At 44.6% G+C, this 20212-nt stretch overlaps 1 protein-coding gene across 3 annotated transcripts in view; it reads left to right on the top strand.

The window, feature by feature from the left end:
• Positions 1–1319: 1319 nt before the first annotated feature.
• The window catches only part of CDK17 (cyclin dependent kinase 17), a 145619-nt gene continuing 126726 nt past the window's right edge, over positions 1320–20212 (top strand). Inside the window, exon 1 of one of the 3 annotated variants that reach the window (XM_060245208.1) lies at positions 1320–1677. The gene's annotated coding sequence lies outside the window, so the exon portion shown is untranslated. Of the gene's footprint in view, positions 1678–1698; positions 1835–2409; positions 2432–20212 lie in introns of those variants that run through there. The other 2 variants (XM_060245209.1, XM_060245211.1) reach the window with 2 other exon arrangements.

Below are 20212 nucleotides of genomic sequence, written 5' to 3'. Positions count from 1 at the left end.
GATCGTCATAAGTGGGCTGCATTTGTCTCTTCCAGGCACCGCCCACAGGTGCGCTGTGCTGTACTTTCCGGGACGAACGCCAGACACAACAACAGCCAAACTGGACAAAAGTCTGATAGATGTCAGTTCTGGGGCTTCAAGCTGAATTTCGGCTCATGAACTGGTTCATGCTCAGCCCTAGATTTGTGTATATTTGTTCTTGTATGTAGTAGCTCTGTCATTCTGACATAAAAGTTACTCATTGCTGAAGGCTTACTAATACATTGTTCTTATCCGAAGAAGTGAGCAGTGACTCACAAAAGCTTATACCCTACCACAGATTTTGTTAGTCTTTAAAGCGCTACTGGACTCTTACTTTTTAATGTATTGTACATTATTCATTTATTTTGTAATGGTCTGTTCCCCACTGGCCTTTAAAGCAGATATGTTGTCTATTTTATACCCCACACCTTACTCCCCAATGGGGACCCAAAATGAGATATATAATTCTCCTCTCCTTCATTTTATCCTCATAACAATCCTGTGAGGCAGGTTAGGCTGAGGGTATGTGTGACTGGCCCAAGGTCACCTAAGAACTTCCACAGCCCTGGATATTCAAATCTTGCTCTCCCAGATCCTCTTCCATCACCACTGCATCACACTGGCTTTCAGAAAGGGAGGGGGACCCTATTATGGCCAGTTACTTTAAAAATTTCTTGTTGTTGCATTCATTTCAATCTATACCTACTAGGCTTTCTGACCTAAGGAGGATTCCCAGTTTTTCTCAATGCAAGATCGCTCAACAGATGATGCTGGATCGGGCATTCATCCTCCATGTGGAAATAGGAATATGTTGAGCTTTAATGCTAGAATAGCTGCAGTTCATCTAGTAATATTTACCATCTACGAGAAAAGATAAATAGGGGCATAAAAATTAAAAATTTAACCCCCCCCCTTTCCAAAACAGTCTAGTTAGGAAACAACGGGGGCAGTTGGAATAATGCAGTGAAAGAGTACAGCGCAAACTTAAATGCACTTGCGTACGCGCTTTCGGAATGTCTCCATCACACTGGGCAGGCCACGAGAAGCCGATTCCTCGCCGAGCGGTCGCGCAGCAGTAGCCGCCCAGAAGGGAGAGGGGGCCCGCGGGAGCACCGGCCCTCTTCAGAGATGCGTGCTGAAGTCGCGTCGGGGGAGGCGTTCTGCTCGCGCGGGGGAGCGGCACCAACTTCTTCGGCCGCTAGCTGCCGCACTGGCTCCAGAGTCTGCCGCGGCGGTGGCGACGCTTGCTGTTGCTGGGCTGGCCTCTTACCGCGCCCCCCCCCCCCCCGGCTTCCCTTCCTCCTAATTCCGGCGAGCTCGGGACTGCTGGGCGGCTGAATCGTCAGGCGGCATCCGGAGTCGAAGCAAAGGAAGTCCCGCGGGAAAGGCCTGGGGAAAGCGGCGCTGAGGCGGCCCCACCGGCCGGCTGGGGAGCAGCCATGTTGGCGAAGGGGATAAAGTGACTCCAGCGCCGGCAAGAGAAACGACCGGAGGCCTCCTTCGCTCTCGGCGGCGGCGGCGCAGGGCAGAACAGGAAGCCGCTGGTGGGGCGGGGGCGTTGGCGGGCGGGGGGCTTGCTTGCGGAGGCGGCTGCAGCGTGCGAGGAGGGGGCAGGGCGAGAACCTCCCCCGAAGCAGCGGAGACCTGGCCCTGCTGGTGAGTGAGCGCGTGAATGGAGTCTCCCGTGGGTGCGGGTCAGGGGCCTGCCTCGGTGGGAGGGAGGGAGGCAGAAAGAAAAGTCGCTCCTTTTTACGCCAGGCAGGCAGCGGAGGCAGAAGCTGCTGCAGAGGCGCCTGGCAGGCTTGGGAGCGCGGTGAGTTTGAGGCGAGCGGGGTGGTGGAGATGTTGGACTGGCGGCAAAACTGGCTTCTCTGCGGGGAGAGTCAGCCTTGATGTGACTGTGGAGCTCGGAGAGCCGTCCCAGCTGTTGAAATGTCGGTATTGATAACGAAAGTGGAACGTCGATGGCTGACTTTCTCCTTCCTCCTCTTCCCCCCCCCCCCGCTTCTGCTGGGCAGGTGATGGGGGGGGCATCGTCCGAGGAACTGCGTCGGACACCTGTGTGTGTTGCTGGGACGCGGGTGGCGGCGGCGGCTTCGGGTCGCCTGCCGATTTGCATACTCGGAGCGATCCGGCCGGGGGCAGGCGTGCTGAGAGCTTGGGCTCGGTGGAGAGCGTAAGGGCTGGTGTGCGCCACTCCGGTGTCAGCGTCGCCTCTGGAAGGTTGCTCGGATAAAAGACAGGATGGGAGACTGTAATAACACGGAAGGATTAAACATTGTTCTCTTTGTGTACGCTGGTGGGGGGGCGGGCTTGTTTTGATAGCCTGCTCTGCTCGTTTAGGCCTTGGTGGACAAAATTTGGGAGTTGCGCAGATAGATCCCGTGTAGTTAGAGTTCATCTGAGCAAGGTTTGGTATATACTCTCTTGGGAAATGCAAGGACACTGGTTTCCTGATATCTGTCCTACTGCCTCCTTTTTCATGGCATATTCTGCTATTCTTTGCTTTTTCCTGGGTTCTTCGGGCTTTCTTTTTCCCTACTCCACTCCTCCTCTGCAAGTGCTTTTAGATGACAGGGTATGTGAACACTTACTGACCCCGATCCACTATGAACTCTCTCCCGCCTGCTTTCTCTTTGGGCTCTGATAGATTCATCACTATGAGCAAAACAGACCATTCTGCAAGAACAGTAGAGACCACTTCTGTGAATCACCATTAGATTTCTTGCAGAAAAGGTTGCACTGCAGTGTTCTCAGAAACAGATTAGCTTCTTTTTGCTCTTTGACTGGCCTTAATCCCTGTTGATTCTTTCATTGCAACAATTTGGGCAGTAAAGGATTTTTAAACTTGATTAAAACACAGTTGGCTGTTGTTTAGGACAGCTGACCTTTGCTGATATTCCAGAGACAGTGAGGAAAGACAGTTTCTTGAATCAGGTACTTTCTCCCCAGGATCTATTTGTAATTTCTTAAAAATCTAACATATTGTGAAGCAAAAGTGCGAACATATATCCACATGTTTATATTTAAGCATACACCTGTAGTATTGTGTTGAAAACCTCTTTCCTTAAAGTGGCAAGCTGTTTTTTTTTTAATTTAAGATATGGAGCCTGAACATTTGGGTTTCTACTTCTGTAGTTCTGTTTTAAGCATTGTATAGTTTCAGTATCTTTCACTGTATATCTTTTAGGTGTACATCAAAAATATAATGTGCATGTAACAGTTGTGTATATTGTACAGTTAGACTAATTAGGAACCTGTGAATGGCTGGCTGAGGCTTCTTGTTGAGAGTGTATAAGTCGATATCAGTCTTGGGTTTTCTTTGAAAAATTTCTGAAGTGGTCTTGAATATAATTAGCTCAAGACTTAAAGTTTGTGGCTGAGTAGGGATTTGAACATGCTTTCCTAATATTTTTATCTACACATTTTTATCCAGCATAGCATTCTGGTCCCTTACCATGTTACATTCAGTTTACCAGTAACATGATTCTTGCACAAGATTTTAGCTAAATGGCTTAGATTCACTCTATATTGTTGTCTCCCTTTTCAGAATAATAAATAAAGCTGAAGATCACAAACTATCCAGTAAAAAAATACAATCCTTTAATCTTCAAACTGGAAAACTGATCAACTTTCAAGTCCGTTTGAGTAAACCCCAAATTTGTTCACACGAAACTGAGTAAAATGGTGCAATAAAAGTGTTGTTTTATTGACTAACCCAAAAGTCACCTCATGCCTCTTCCCAAGATATGGGAGATTTTTTTTTAAAGTTTGATGTGTGAGGGAATATCAGTATTATTGAAACTAATGGCAGACATCCAGGCAGTACAAGATCAGAGGTTTACAGTGCAGTCCTGTTCAGTTACTCCATTCTAAGCCCATTATCTCAATGGGCTTAAACTGGAATAACTATTCACAAACATTTCCTTTTTAGTAGCAGGCAGAGTTGACCCTTCAAAATATTTTCATGTCACATTCAGTATATTTACTAAAGCTGATGCTTTCAAATAAAACTGTTTTTGTGTTCTGTTTCACTTGAAGGTCTTTCAGTCTCCTGAGTTTATAAGTGTTCAGTTGCTAACTTCAGAATGACTATTGTATGCATGTGTTGTTCTTTATCATATATTTAGCATTGCATTGACTTTTAAGCGTGCTTATTTAAATGTTTATATCCTACTTTTACCTGGCTGAGGACCCAGAGTATTTTACAAACACACACACATGTTATTAGATGAACAAAATGCCAGCAAAAAAAAAATTGTGTATAGAAAACTGAAAGTTTTGTCAGTACTTGAAAACATACCTATCACATGCTATTGCATTTCATGAAATACCTTGGCATGCTTTTCAGTTACATGGATCCAGGCCTTTTTTTTTGTAGCAGGAACTCTTTTGCGTATTAGGCCACACATCCCTAATGTAGCCAATCCTCCAAGAGCTTTCTCTTTCTTTCCACTTATCACTTAAAGGTCTGCTATCTTTATTTGTTTCCTGTTGCAGGTGTTTGTGCAGGCACTAATCTCTCTGGCAGTTTTGTCCTCTGGGCATTCTTGGGGTAGGTCCATTCCCCAAAACAGAATGTATTTCTGTGGTTTCAGCTAAATCTTAGTTTTTATAATTCTAAACAGTAAAAATGTACAGTAATGAGTTTTTCTTGGGAACTTTGCATCAGTATGTGCATTCATACAACTGTAGCCGGACTTGCATACTGATGTCTGTAAAGGACTTTGAGTTGGTTTGTGCTTGGGAACATTGTATATTTAATAGCATCCCATTATGTCATTATGGTGCTATGCAGGGTTTTTTTCTGGGGGGGAAGGCAGTGGGACAGAGTTCCGGAACCTCTTTATGGAAACAAAATTCTCAAACTTTTTTTAAATGCTAATGAGGGGCAGCCACATGTTTCTCCTTCATTTCCCTCTTGAGAGTTCCAGCACCTCTTTTTCTGGGGGGAGGGAGGAGCCCTGATGCTGTGTAGTTGATGGCCTTCTGCCAAGTTCTTGATAACCTTAGTAGAAATTTTATTAGTCATATCTTATGTTTGTTTAGTTGGAAATAAATACTGTGAAGCTTAATCTGAGATAAGTGTGCATAGTTAGTACAGGAGTGTCAAGCTCGTTTATTATGAGGGCCAGATCTGACATAAATGAGACCTTGTCAGGCCAGGCCATGTGTGTCATAAAATGTAATGCCAGGTAGCGGAGACATAAACTTTATAAATAATAATAATAATAACTTTTTTATTTATATCCCTCCCTCCCCGCTGAGGCAGGCTCAGGGACACAGACAAACACACAGACACAGACAAACACACACAAAGATTTTTTTTAAAAAAAACTTAAAATAAAACATGCTCAAAAGATTAGCACTCTTGCAATATTTTGTTTATTTAACAGTTTCTGATAACTGACACCTCTTGCTCTGAATTATTGCATCAAAATCTGGAGACAGTATCTGTGCTGTAGCAATCTTGATTATGCTATTCAGGTGTTGTTCAGAAGTATCTGTAAGGTACAAACCTACTTTTGATTTATTGACGTCCATTACAGAAATCTCATGGTCAGTACTTTTTTCCTAAGATCCAGAGAAAAACATGAAATGGCTGGGCGTGAGCTTTTGTACACGAGTTGCTTCATGTGCTGTTCAGCCAGTGGAGAAAATAGGTGCTTTGCTCTGTAGCTCCTGTGTGATTGAGCAAGCCTGGCAAAGCAAGCTGTGATGCAGAAGGAAGTAAGAGAGAGAGAAGGAACCAGATGACAATGAGTTGCTTATGGGCCTGATAGGAACCCTCTGGGGGCCTGATCTGGCCCTTGGACCATATGTTTGACACCCTTGGGTTAGTAGCTTTAATGCATTTGGACAGCTGCAGTGTGTGTCTTAAACCAAATATGTTTTTAAAGTAAATGACTGACCAGTAAACTCTTAGATTAGTAATAACTGTTGAGTGCTGTTCTGTAGTGCATAAGTACAGTACGCTGATGACACCCAGCTCTATCTGCTTATGGACAGCCGGCCTGCCTGTGTCCCAGAAAAGCTGGACCTGGCATTGCAAGCCATGTCTAGATGGCTCAGGCTGAGCGGGCTGAAACTAAATCCAGCGAAGACAGAGGTCCTTTGCTTGAGTCGCCGTGGTCCAGGGAGGGACCCTTACCGGCCCTCGATGGTGTGCCTCTGACAGCGGCGCACAGGGTTAGGAGCCTGGGGGTGCTATTGGAGCCTACTCTAACTATGGAGGCCCAGATAGCAGCCACTGCCAAGTCCGCAGTTTTTCATCTTAGGCGGGCAAGGCAGCTGGCCCCTTTCCTGGAGAATGGCGATCTGGCAACAGTGATCCATGCAACGGTCACCTCGAGGCTGGACTACTGCAATGCCCTCTACATGGGGCTGCCCCTGTGCCGAACCCGGAAGTTGCAGCTAGTGCAGAATGCCGCTGCCCGGCTGTTGTTAGGGCTCCCTAGACGGGAGCACATTCAGCCGGGGTTCCGGGGACTGCATTGGCTGCCGATAACATACTGAGTTCGGTACAAGGTGCTGGTTATGACCTTTAAAGCCCTTTATGGCCTGGGACCTACCTACCTTAGGGACCGTCTCTCCCCACATGTTCCCCAGAGAGTGCTGAGATCGGGGTCTCAGAACCTCCTTATAATCCCTGGGCCAAAGGAGGCCCGTCTGAAAGCGACCAGAGACAGGGCCTTTTCGATTGCAGCCCCCTGTTGGTGGAACCAGCTCCCGGAGGAGGTGAGGGCCCTGCGGAACCTTGAACAGTTCCACAGGGCCTGTAAAACAGCCCTCTTCCGGTTGGCATACAATTAATTGATATCGGGATGCCTGAATATTTAAACTTTGAACATCAGAATATTGAACACTGGAATACTTGAAGAATTGATTTAAGGAAAAGGTAGCATAGTGCATATTAATGTGAGTTTTATGTATTTTTATGTATTTTATTGTATAATTATTAATGCATTTTAAACTGATCTTTGTTAGCTTTTGTATTGTAAGCCGCCCTGAGCCCGCCTTGGTGGGGTAGGGCGGGATATAAATCAAACAAACAAATAAATAAATAATAAATAAATAAACTTATTTAATTGCTCTGGCAGGAGTGAAAAGGTTTTGCTTTGTGCTTTGATAAACATAGTGTAGTTTGCATTCTTCTAGGAAGATACAGAGTTGTGCAAAGTAGGCATAACGGAAAGTTTGTTGTAGATCTTGAACTTTGTTGTAAATGTGAAAACATAACTCAAATGAAAAATTTTAAATATTTTAAATGTTAAATTTAAAATGTTCAAGTGAGACTCTAACAGTTGATATTGTGGTGTGGTGTTTTCTATTGTGTTATGTAATGTCTATTTGGAGAGTCTGACTAAAATGAAATACTTTTCTCTGTCACAGTGCGCTTCCTTACTTAGGAGTGGGTAACTGCTTCTACCAGAATATTCCAGCAACTTTAAAATGACACAGAGGGCTACTTTGTACTTTTTCTGTAAATGTCCTATGAAGTGCACTGAATATTGTAAATATTACTACTTTTAAATTGGTGAAGTTTAAGATGTACTAGCAGAAGTTCACATTTAGATTTTAAGCAGCCTTGGGACTTATTTAAATTGGTGACTGACCTAGAATCTTACCCAGATCTGCCTTAATAATAGTTATAACATTGGTGGTTTACTTTGTTCATATTAATTGGAGTGTATGTATGTGTGAATTTTAAACTAGATCATTATTGCTTAAAGAAAGTAAAACCAGTGTTTTGAATCGTAAGATTTCCTTGGGCCATAATACTAAGCTACTAATGCCTACTATGCTTCAACTAAAAACCAGACTGAGCGAACTCTAGCTGATAAGCTTTCACTGGGAAAACATAACTGCTCTGTAAAGTCAAAGCTTTAGTAACTGATTCCTGAGGGGATCTTCTCTTGGTGGTTGATAAAATTTATGATTTCTTTGTATAAAGTTCCTGGCAACTCCTGTTTTAAAGGATCTGAGGGGAAAGATCTGAGCCTGTGTTTTGCTAGAGCTGACAATGCTGGGTTAGGTAGATTGGTGTTCTGAGTAGACACTGTTTTTTAGCCTCTCCAGTATCTCCACTTTCAGGGTTACAAACAATTCTCCCTATACATGCCTATCTAGCTGTAGTATTCTTTCTGCGGCTCCTGGGGTTGTCCTGGTGTTGCAGCTGTCCCAAAGCCCCTTGTGGCTTCCTCCTCCCTGTGCAGCCAGAGGTCTCAGAATGGGAGGAGGTTTGGGTTCCTTCACCCTTCAGACTCTCCTCCCTGTCTCAGCAATTGAGGTTCCCATTCTCTCTGTTGGGCAGCCTCTCTGTCATTGCCTACCAACATTCCTCCCCGACCTCTTGGGGTGACCTCTTTTTATTTTCCTTCTGGGTCCCTGCCCATTCCTGTACCTTCCTTCCTCCCAGCCCCACCTCCATTTTAAAGCCGAGACACCCAACCATATACACCTGGGCATCATTCCTTGTTTCAGGACTGTGGGGCTACTCCACGGCTGCTTCTGTGTCTTGCTGCTGCAGCTTGACAAGCAGCCCCCTCCCAGGGCTGTTTGTGCCCAGTGAAGGCTCACTGCCTTCCTTCCTCTCCCCGGCTGTCAGGGGACCTTGCTGCTTCTCCCACAAGTGGCGTCAGGCCCGGCCCACACCTTGGCTGCGGGGGCCTTCACTGCAGGGGCTCCTCTTCCAGTGCCAACTTTGGGGGCCTGGATCTTTCCTGGTTGCTCCCAAGAGGTGGATGAGTGGCAGGTCCCCAAACTGGGGCTGTCAGCCGTGAGGTGGGCAGCTTCCTCTGGGGCAGGAGCAGGTGGTCTGCCAAGGCTCGACTGGGGCCATTTGGGACACTGGCATAGGGCTCACTTTGACAAGCCAAGCTATGATTTAATTTGGGATCTTTATTAGGGTCAGGGGTGGCCAAACTGTGGCTCGGGAGCTACATGTGGCTCTTTCACACGTATTGTGTGGCTCCTGGAGGTTGAGGCTTACTCTTGAGCAGTGTTCCCTCTGAGCTGAGTTAATGTGAGCTCGCTAATAGTTTTTTAGCCTCTGGCTTACCCATTTTTGTCTTAGCTCAGGAAAAATGGCCCTAGAGCAGGGTTTCCCAAACTTTTCTTTCCCATGGCCTGATTATTTTTACACTTCTCCTTTGTGGCCCACTAAAATTTGGGGGTGGAGCCAGGAGTCAGGAATTATGTCATTGCCTGTGGTGTCAAGGACCAAGTGATATCACTTCTGGGGCACACTGAACCAAAACTCTACCTTTTCCTGTGATGTCACTTCCAGGGCACTCCCCCCAAAACTACCTCTTTTTCAGAGGTGAATTCATTTTCAGAAAAATCTCTCTGAAACTCATGCTGAGCCAAAATGGGGGGGGGGGGGAGTGGGTGGTCCTCTCTTTTCACCCCCACACCTGCATGCACCTATCTGTTTATGTATTCTTCTCTAGCTTGCAAGCACTCCTAATGCCCATGTTCAATTGCCTGCACCACCTACGCATCCCTTCCTCAACAGCACAGGCCAGTGTATGTATTTGGGAGTGCTGTTGCCATTACCATCAGGAATGCCAGCACTGTGTACCACCCTTACTGGGCCCTGGCAGCTGCTCTACCTCAAAATATGCTGACACATTTAGTAGTCCCTTCCTTCAGCTGCTACTACTGGAACCCTGCCTCAAGCTAAACCAAGCTTGCTTGGTTTCAAGAAAATCTTTTGATAGCTATTTTTCATACTTTTCTTTGGTTGAAACATGGGGAAATTGCTGTGAAAGGTAGCAGAGAATTGTATTGCAATTAATGAATTAATTTCAAGTTATATGAAGTTCATACAAACTTTTCTGCAGTTATCCCAAAAAGGATATTTATGAGGGGCTTGCAGCTTTTTACCGGCTGTGTTTCCCATGCCTTTAAAAGCAACCTGTTGTGCAGATACTTAGCCAGTGAACTACTTTCATCCTTTTTAATATCTAAAGGAGGAGTTTAATTTTGGTGTCAGACAGCTGTTAAAAGCAGGACCAGTAAAATGGTGCCAAGATCATAGTACCATCTCTTCCAGTGCTGTTGAGATATACCACAGTAATCTCCAATAATTTCTTTCTGCCCCACACCTCTCACTCTCACTCACTCACACAGAAATCTCATAGAAGGCCACCTGGCTACGACTGGGGGTGCCAACTTTTCATTGGCAGAGCTCCTGTGTCTGCAACAACAGTATGATGAACAGAAAAGTTTCATCCAGTAAAAACAGAAGGAAAGAAAGAAAGAGAAAGGGAAAGAATGAAATGGAAGGAAAAGAAAAGAAAGACATGGAAAGAACATAAACATAAGAGGAACCATGTTGGATCAGGCCAGTGGACTATCCAGTCCAAAATTCCCTCATACAATGCCCAAAAAGCACCAGAATGTCCACCAGTGGGGCCAGGGCACTAGAAGTCTTCCCACTGTTGCTTCCCCCTCTCCCAGCACCAAGAATACAGATAGAGCATCACTTGCAGGGAAAGAAAGAAAAAAGGCAAAAAGGGGGGAAAAAAGCCTTCCTCACCATCAGATGACCCCAGCCAGCAAAAATTCTGCCCCGGGGTCGTTTGGTAAAAATAATAGCTATTGGAATGCCCATTCCCCGCCCCTCCTGGCCAAAACACACACACACACACCCTTCTTTGCCACCCAGGCCTCCCGGGAAAATCTCCCCATAAGAACATATTGCAAGGCACATGAAAGCTCATACCTTGAAGAACACTTCATGGGTCTAAAGTGCCAGTGGATGCTAGCTTTTCTCTCAAACACTGGGAGCGGGGGAAAAGGAAGGCGAGGCAGCCCAGCTCCTCTCTGCACAACACAGAGATGGGTCAGGGCTAGCTTTGCTGGGGATGGGACTAGCTTTGACTTTTCTTGTGACCCGGTAGTGAGGCTTTCATGGTCCAGTACCAGGTCACGACCCTGCAAATGGGAAACACTGCCCTAGCGCAAGCTAATTTATGCACAACTTTAAAGTCAGTAGTTCACAAAGTAGAATTTTTGCTCACAAGACTTCACAACTTAGAGGGAGTATTGCTTTTGACTAAGTGTGCATAGTGTTGGGACCTCAGTAAGCCTCTGAGTACTGACCCATACGCATGCAACTATTTCCACCATGTGTGAAGTGGGGAAAGAAGGGGAAATAGGCAGCTCTTCTCCTCCACCACAGAGGTCACCCAGAAGCCTAGTGCAGGGAAAGAGAGTGCAAGAGCCAAGGGAGAAAAGGGAGCATATAAGGTGTGTGTAGTATTTGTCTTGTGGCTCTCAGACTCCTGATGTTTATTCTTCGTGGCTCTTACATTAAGCAAGTTTGGCCACTCTTGACTAGGGTTAAGGCAAAGGACCATGATTAGTGTTCTCCTTTATTATGACTGTTCTAGGCTTTGTTATGAGAGTACTTTTATGTTTTGAAAATCCCAGATGCCAGGCTGCCATGATATCTAGAACTTTCAGTGCAGTGCCCAGTTTTTTTAGGAATTATTTTGTTGTAGGATCTCTCAGCAGTTTTCAGTGGAAGTAGAACAATTATTTATCATTTTGCACCGGAGTGTTTTGTTGCATGATATAAAAGTGAGGGTCCATGAAGTTCTTGTGATTGCTTGTTTATATGCAACCTTAGCTTTACAACATTCAGTGCTGGTGGATTACCGTTTTTTCGGACCATTAGACGCACCGGACCATAAGACGCATCTAGTTTTTAGAGGAGGAAAACAGGAAAAAATTTTTTGAAGCTGTGCACCCAGATCTGGGCACCTTCCCCCTCTCAATCCTGCCTCCGAACCCAGCCCTTGCTAGAAGCAGCAGCTGAAGCCTGGCAGACAGGCACAAAGGAAGCCCCCCCCCTCTGCAAACGCAGCGCTTGGCGAAGCGCTGTGTTTGCGGAGGGGGGGGCTTCCTCTTTGCCTGGCTTCAGCTTCTGCTGATAGCAAGGGCTGGGATCTGAGGCTTGGCTGCCTTCGAACCCAGCCCTTGCTATCAGCACAAGCTGAAGCCACGCAGACAGGGACAGAGGAAGCCCCCCCCCCTCCGCAAACCCAGCGCTTCGCCAAGCGCTGCGTTTGCGGAGGGGGGGGCTTCCTCTTTGCCTGGCTTCAGCTTCTGCTGATAGCAAGGGCTGGGATCCGAGGCTTGGCTGCCTCCGAACCCAGCCCTTGCTATCAGCACAAGCTGAAGCCACGCAGACAGGGACAGAGGAAGCCCCCCCCCTCCGCAAACCCAGCGCTTCGCCAAGCGCTGCGTTTGTGGAGGGGGGGGCTTCCTCTTTGCCTGGCTTCAGCTTGTGCTGATAGCAAGGGCTAAGATCCGAGGCTTGGCTGCCTCCGAACCCAGCCCTTGCTATCAGCAGAAGCCGAAGCCACGCAGACAGGGACAGAGGAAGCCCCCCCCTCCGCAAACCCAGCGCTTCGCCAAGCGCTGGCTGTGGAGGGGGCGGCGTGCTTTCTCCCTGCTTGCTTGCCTGGCTTCAGCGCTGATGCTTAAAGCAAGCGCTGGGATCGGAGGGAGGAGGGAGAGATCCTGGCGCTTGCTGTAAGCGTCAGAGCTGGAGCCAGGCAGGCAGGGGCGGGAAGTGCCGGGACGGAGGCAGTGGATCACCCCCCCCCCCCCCCGAGGAAGGTACGTATGGTACCTTCGTTCCATAAGACGCACACACTTCCCCCCCCCTTTTTTGGGAGGGAAAAGTGCGTCTTATGGTGCGAAAAATACGGTAATTCATTTCATAACCAGTTGCTTTCTATGCTGGTTGAAGCAGAGAGTACACCCTCCAACTTCATCTTTAAAACCTGTAGCCACTGTCTGCCTGCTGATTGGAAAGGATGGACAGGAAAGCCTATCCCAACTCCCCCCCCCTGCCCCTCAACACATAGGTCGAAGCAAGAGGCTATAAGCCCACCCCCTGAATTTTGGGATGACAAGACAATGAAAATTTGTCAAGGCCTGTTTTTATCTATAGCATTGTAGAAATTTTAAATAAGAAAATAAGATTTCTTCCAATAAGTCAACTATTGCAGTGTCTGCTTGTCATGTTTCATGTGTTGTAATGAATATTTGTTCTTTGACTTATTTTTAAAAATATATACCTTGCATGTTCACTGAATTGGCTAACATGTTTAAAATGCAGTTTGTGTAAAAACAACAAAAAGCAGTTTAAAAAGTCAACCAAACCAACCCATCACAAAAGACTGCCTAGCATACTGCTGTAACAACTTGCAGATTCAACAAGAAACCCCCGCCCCCAACGAAGCCCCAAGGTTTTGGGTTTTGCTGCTGAGTCCTACTGTATTGTTTATTATAGGTCCTTGCTTTCTGATTTGATTATTTTTAAAATTTTGTAATTTGATTTGAGTCTCAATGAGAAAGGTGGACTATAAAAGAAGCAAATAAAGCAAAACGAAGGACAAAGTGAGTGTTTGATCCACAGGAAGCTTTGGGCAGATGTAAGAGAGCACCCAGATTTCATTTTATTTGTTTTAAAGATACTCTGTGAAAGCAACTACAACACAGTGCATATAAATTGTTCTGCAAGCAAGAAATTGTTCCTTGTCCTAACCTTTAAAGAAAAGAAGCAAATGATCCACCTTGGTATAGATGATCAGCCTTAAGAAACAAAACTATTTTACAGACCTTCCTTAATGCTAATAATGACATTGACCAGCCTGGACGTAACTGTAGTTATGAAAAGATTAGTTTTCGCTTATGGGTATAAGTGAAGAAAGGTGTTTTTATCAACTACCTGGACCTGATTCTCAAATAATATCATGGGATCCCAAAGGAATTCAGATTCTAACTCTTGTCAATAATGGGAATGTTTTAGCACAGTGTTCAGCTTGCTTTAAAACATAGATAAATTTATTATTTGCAGTAGTAACTGAAAAATACAGCCCAAGCAGAATATCCACACAGCAAACACAAGGCCATTTGCACAGCAGAACCCAGGCCAAGCAAAACCTGATTAGCTGGAGATGCCTGATCTGTGGTGGGAAGATACTGGGTGTTCAAGCCAGAGATCACTGGCAAGCCATGGCAACCCCATGCAGCTGCCCCAGTCTGTAGGTCACTGGATTGTCTGATAGGGAAATGGTATTGCATGCACAAGGCTGCACATGTGACAGAGGCCCCAGGCTACCCAGAGACCAGTCTAGCTGGAGATCACCAGCCGTGGCCTTCCATGGGGGTGTTTCATGGGGGAGAGATGTCCAACCACTGAGTTGTGTGCTTTGTAGCAGGAGTAGGCCCCCAATGTATGGAAGAAACTGCCAAAGAATGCCCCTCATAGGATAAAGCAGAGCTGCTGCATGGGGGTGCAAATATAGCAGCAGCGCTGACCACCAGCAGGCCCCAGCAGAAGATCCTCTGTGCCCCCTCATGTACAAACAACTGATTCCCCATGGCTATCCAGAACCACATCCTCAGAGCTGCAGGTCAAGCAGAGGTGTGCAACCTCACCTGCTGAGCCAGCATGATTGCAGCTGCAGCAGCTCCCAACTTACCCATGAGGCTGCCACTGAAGCAAAGGGGTTTCGCTTGCCTGTTGCAGATGAGTTTGTTCTGCTGTGCTGAACCCACAATTGGAGTGCCTCCACCCACTCCCCCCCCCAGCACCCTCCTGTTCCCTCCATTGCACCAGTTGCTCACAGGTGAGACAAGAGCCCTGAATGGCAGGTTCTGCCCCTCAGACCTTGTTTGACACCCCTGCTTTAAATGAACCAAGCTCCAAACAATAACTTGTGGGAAGGATTTTTAAAAATCTGAATGTGACTGTTTAAAAATAATTATAGTGACTTATGAAGTTTAAAGCTGGGGCTTATTATTGATGATAGGATTTATTTATTTAGTAGGCTTATTTGCATTACTGACTTTTCTGTTCCTAATTTAAATGTCTGAAGCATATTGCTTGATGCTGTGTGGGTTTTTTGTGATTTAATAAGTTTAACTAGTTATAATTCCATACCATTTGTTTCTACACAGAAGAATGAGCTGTTGTTAGATGGAGCACTTCATGCTTTTGCCCTTTTAATTAACCAGTAAAATATTTTAAGATGATACTTGTATTTCCTTTCTCTGGTCCAGTTTTTCAGGCCCCAAATGACAGGCCTTTGTCATTTCCCTGAAATGCTGTCTTCTGTCAGCACAAGTTTTATTAACCTGGACACACCCTTAAACTTTGAAACGTTTTCCCATGGATTTTAACCATTTTGTTGTATGATATTCTTTACCATGATCTTAACATTATACAGTGCTTGTTTCTATATGAACCCTATAAATCTCTTAATATCATAAGTATTAGAATTTCAAGTAGTTGAGGCAATATTATACTATGATGCTACCAACAGATGTAATAATAGCAAAACTTTTTCCTCCTGTGTTTTGACTGCAAATTACTCCCTATCTATTGTATTATTAGTACAGTCTTGAACAGTGTTGCAAAAATTAAAGCAGTTCTATATTCCACAAAACGTGTTCAGAAGGCCATGACAGCAGTATCACCTTAGATCAGGGGTGTCAAACATATGGTCTGCGGGCCGGATCAGGCCCTCCAGCGACTGGCTGCCATCTACTTCATTTTCCCTTGCCTGCTTTTTTCAGTGGCCATTTTGTGTTTCTCCCCAGATAAGCCAGAGTAGCAAAGCAGCCTTTCCCTCTCCCCCCCTTTTCCCAAAGAGGGGAGGAGGGAGGAGCAGCCTCAGCCAATGAGGGAGGTTGGCTCTATAGCTCTGCTGGTTGATTAAGTTTGTCAGGCTCAATTAATCACCTTCAGAGCTACTGAGACAAGCCTCTCTTCCTTCTAATGAATGGCTGAGGCTCCTCCCTCTCCTCCTGCCCTGGGGAAGGAAAGAAAGAGCCAGAGCTTCCTTTGCCCAGTCCCCATGATCAGGAGAGCTACAAAGAGTGCTTTTAAGACTAGCAACGTTTTAGTGAAGGTATGAGCTTTTTGCCTTGCTAGAGAGAGTTTTGTTGGGCTTGTAACTGGGTTCCCCTACTCTATTTCACTGTACTCATGCCCTCCAATCTTTCTCAATAGGAAAGCATGTGAACTTTTTAGAAGAGAAATATCAGCATTAGGCTGAGAGTGTGTTCCACCCCAGGTTTACCCAGCAAATTTTCCTTATTTTTTCTTTCACATTTTCCTTTGATTAGGGGTCTTGAATTTAGACTTCCCAGATAGTAGGCTGACACTGACCACTGTACATGGCTGTCTCTCTGTTCTTGTAGTTGTAGTTTTAGGGGAATTTTTTTTTTAGTTGTTGTCATTTTTCTGGGGGAAATTATAGTTCTGTAGACAAGCACATAGCCCTCAGTCTGTGCCATGGTGCCTTCACATGTTCTTGACTAGTACGTGAAGCAACTTCTGTACAAAAGCTCACAATGCCCAGCTGCTTCATGTTCCTCTGGGTCTTAGGCTCAAAGCACTGACCATGAGATGTCTGTAATGAATGTCAGTGAATTAAAAGTAGGTTTGCAACTTACAGATGTGCACACCTGAACAGCACATATTCAAGACTGGTACAGCATAGACATTGTCTGCAGTTTTTGATGCAATAATTCATAGTAAGAGGTGACATTTATCCAAGACTGTAAAACAAAATACTGCAAGCGGGCTATTTTGTTAAGCATCTTTTATTTTAAGAAAAAAAATCTTTAATTGTGTGTCTGTGCCTTTTATAAAGTTTATATGTCCACTACCTGGCATTACATTTTATGATACACATGACTCGGCCCAACAAGGTCTCATATATGTCAAATCCAGCCCTCATAACAAATGAGTTCAACACCCCTGCCTTAGATCACTTTTTTTTAAAATGTCAAAGGGAAATGGGGAGGTCAGGACTTAATATAACTTGTGGAAAAGATTTTTTTTTAATTTAAGAGTAGTTGTTTTAAAATTATACTAATATTTGTGGAGATCAAATAAAATGAAAGTATCTGTTCTAAAGTCACTCCCTGCTTTGAACTTGGAAGAGGAACAAGGAATCTTTCCAGTGCAGAAGCAACCTGTGTCTGTACTGCGCTGTGGTTATTGCAAAGGAGGATAAAATGAAGACAACCTAAATATACTATGAGACCCTTGGAGGAAACAAATGTAGTTTTAAAAAAACCGCAAGTGCAAGTTGGTCTTGAAAAATCCTATTCTGCTGTAACTGCTGTTGCAGTTGTGAAAAATTTACAGCAGCAATACTGCTTCTACAAGGAGATCTATTCTGGGCTTTCCCCTCTTATCTACCACTTACAACAGCTCCTCTCCAGTGGAAGTTTTGTGAGTTTTTAAAATTATTGGTAGTTTACTAGGGAGAATGCTATAGTGTGTTAACACTAAAGTGATACATGCAGGACTGGCTCCAGGGTTTCTGGCACCCTAGGCCACCACCTCCTGCCCTGCACTTGCAGGAGTAATAATAATAATAATAATAATAATAAATTTTATTTATATCCCGCCCTCCCCGCCTAGGCAGGCTCACCTAGGAGTGATGGTGAGCATTATAAATGTGCACAAAAGGCACTTTAATATTTCAAAATGTCAAGCCTCGAGATTCCCAATAATGAAGTCCTTTACTTGGTTTCAAATAGACTGGTTTATTCAGGAATTCAAAGGTGCTACACGGCACATGGTCCGTGGAAATACTGAGATACAAGAGGTTACATGCTTACTATATAGGGTATCATAAACCATTACAAAAGGTGCTTCATTTGAACTGAAGGTTCAGAGGTTAAGGCAGTGACTATCTTTCTTACTACAAAGGCATTCTCACACTAACATTCTCACACTAACAGGTAAGGAAGCCTGTGATTTTAGGGAATACATCCTTGAAACACAGCAGGCCTTTTCCAGTATCATAAACATTCTTCAGCCAGATGGTAATGCCTACGTGTTCTCTAGGTTGTAAATAATGGAGAAGGGTCAGCGCATTAGTCTGACAATTGGCCAGCCATGGCTAAGCAAAGGGTAGGGCTTGACACAAAGCTTCTACATTAAACAGATTGCAATATGAAACACAAGAGTGCACGCAAGCACTAAGACATAACCTCTATATCCAAACAGTCTGCACTAAAATGAATTAAAACAGTCGGCAGAAAAATAAATCAAAATGCACACAGGCACTTTTAAAGTGCATGTAGGCACTTTTTGAAGGTTAAGAGTCTGCTATAGACTCATAAACCAAAATCATGAGCAAACAGTCTATAAAGAATTATTTCATCGAGATTTCACACAGATACGTATAGAAACAAATTATCCCTCTTCAGTCTTGCGCATTTAGTCCACTATTTTTTCAGTAAGGTATAGGATAAAGAATAAGTTCATCCACATAAAGCCAGTCCACGTTAGCTGGTGTCAAATGTTTTGTTACCTTTTTCAAGAATGATGGCTTTTAAGTGGAACCCAAAAATCCTGTGTTTTCCTCACAAGGCTTTAGCTCATTCTTTGTAAAGACGGGGAACCCTTTATGTCTAAGTGCCTGCATGCACTCTTGTGTTTCATATTGCAGTCTGTTTAAGGTAGAAGCTTTGGAATATTAAAGTGCTTTTGATGCACATTTATATTGTTTGTGTTAGATTATTTAGGAGCAGAGTCTAAAAAGTAGACGCCAAAAGGGTTTTCCCTATTACATATATATGTTTTGATAGTATAGTTTCACCCTGACGTTTCTTCTATTATAGTCTTGCTTAAACTCACGGAGCTCCCCTTTTTTTCTATAGTGATGGTGAGCATGGCAGTGGCAGGCAGCATGGCACTGAGTGCCTCCACACCACCCCTGTTCAGCCTTCCTGGGTCTGTGCTTCTGCTGGAAGCACAGGCCCAGGAAGGTTTAATGGGGATGGTGGGGTGAGACTGTGCTTGGAGGTGCTCTGAGCCTGGCTCCAAGTGAATCCGCCACCCCCAGTGCCCCATCCCCACTGCTGCCAGCCCCCCCCCCAAATGAGTGGAGCAGTTCACATCCTGAGCAGAATATAACTGCTGTAATCTTAAAATGGGCAATGGGCAGTGCAGAACCCTGCACAGCTCCAGATTGCTGTTGAGTGGGACTTCTTGTGTTAATGAGAGGCTGCTCATGCACAAAGCACTGAGAGGGAGGGCATGTTCCTGATGTGGATCCTGGTTTGTAAACCACAGTTTCCAGGGAGCCAGCATTATAATTGCTGTGGTCCCTTCCAGAGAAAGATTAGACTGCAAGAAGCTGAATTTCTAGAGTATTCGGTTGAGTGTTATGGTTGAGCAGGGATTTGAACACGTGCCTCTCAAACATTGCATCCAGTGTACCACATCTGTCCTCTTAAGCAAGTAATAAGTAAATAATTTCTTTTGCTTTCTGCAGTTATGCTTTCAATATTGACGATTTGAGTTTTATGTGGTGTCTCTTTACTGTTCTCAAAGTTTGCTTCTAAATCCAATCCATGTAGGCTTTCAAGGTTTCTTTCTTTCCTGAACTAGTTTTGGGACTGAGCTGTCTATTTGATTCACTGCTACTCAGTTTCTAATGTTTTTCTCTACCGATTGTTCAGCCTGAATTTACTTTCTGGAAAGGAGTCACTCCTTTTCATTTCACTTTTGCTGTGTGTAAAGTTAATGAGATTCACCTCCTACAGTGAGTCAGCAGGAGTTTGAAATTCATTCCAGAGTTCAAGAAGGTGGATCAAGATGTGAATTCTGCTGCTCTCTTAAAGTGTGTGTTTCCTGATCTTCAGATGATTATCAGAGATGATGATAATTTTAACTTCGGTCCTTGTTTGCTTTTCTCAATAATGCATTTTTATTTTTTATAATACATCGTATTTTAATTTTAATTATTTTAATGTCAGTATTCACAAACAGCTCAAGAAAGGGCATCATATCAGATGTTTATGTACAAACAAAACTCACTGAAGTAAAATTTTGCTATTGGGGGGAAAGTTTGTTGTTGTTGTTGGTGTGATATATATACATATTATATCTTACTAGGGAGCTTACAACACTAATATCAAATAGATAATTATTAAATTATGGGTAACTCCAGGGGTTGTTTTGTAAAAGAATTAGGTGGTAGAGCTCATTAGCATAACTCATTAGCATATGCTGCCTTCCCCCCCCCCTCAGCCAAAAGCAGTCTGATGCAAGAAAGGAGAGTCCCAGGCGAGTGAGGCCCGCTTGGGCTTGCTAGAGATTCAGCCAGCCCAAGCAGGCTGCGCTTGCCTAGGGCTC

Source organism: Heteronotia binoei, chromosome 8 (assembly GCF_032191835.1).
Source record: "Heteronotia binoei isolate CCM8104 ecotype False Entrance Well chromosome 8, APGP_CSIRO_Hbin_v1, whole genome shotgun sequence".
NCBI classification, from domain to species: domain Eukaryota; kingdom Metazoa; phylum Chordata; class Lepidosauria; order Squamata; family Gekkonidae; genus Heteronotia; species Heteronotia binoei.
This window is presented reverse-complemented; position numbering and strand designations above follow the sequence as displayed.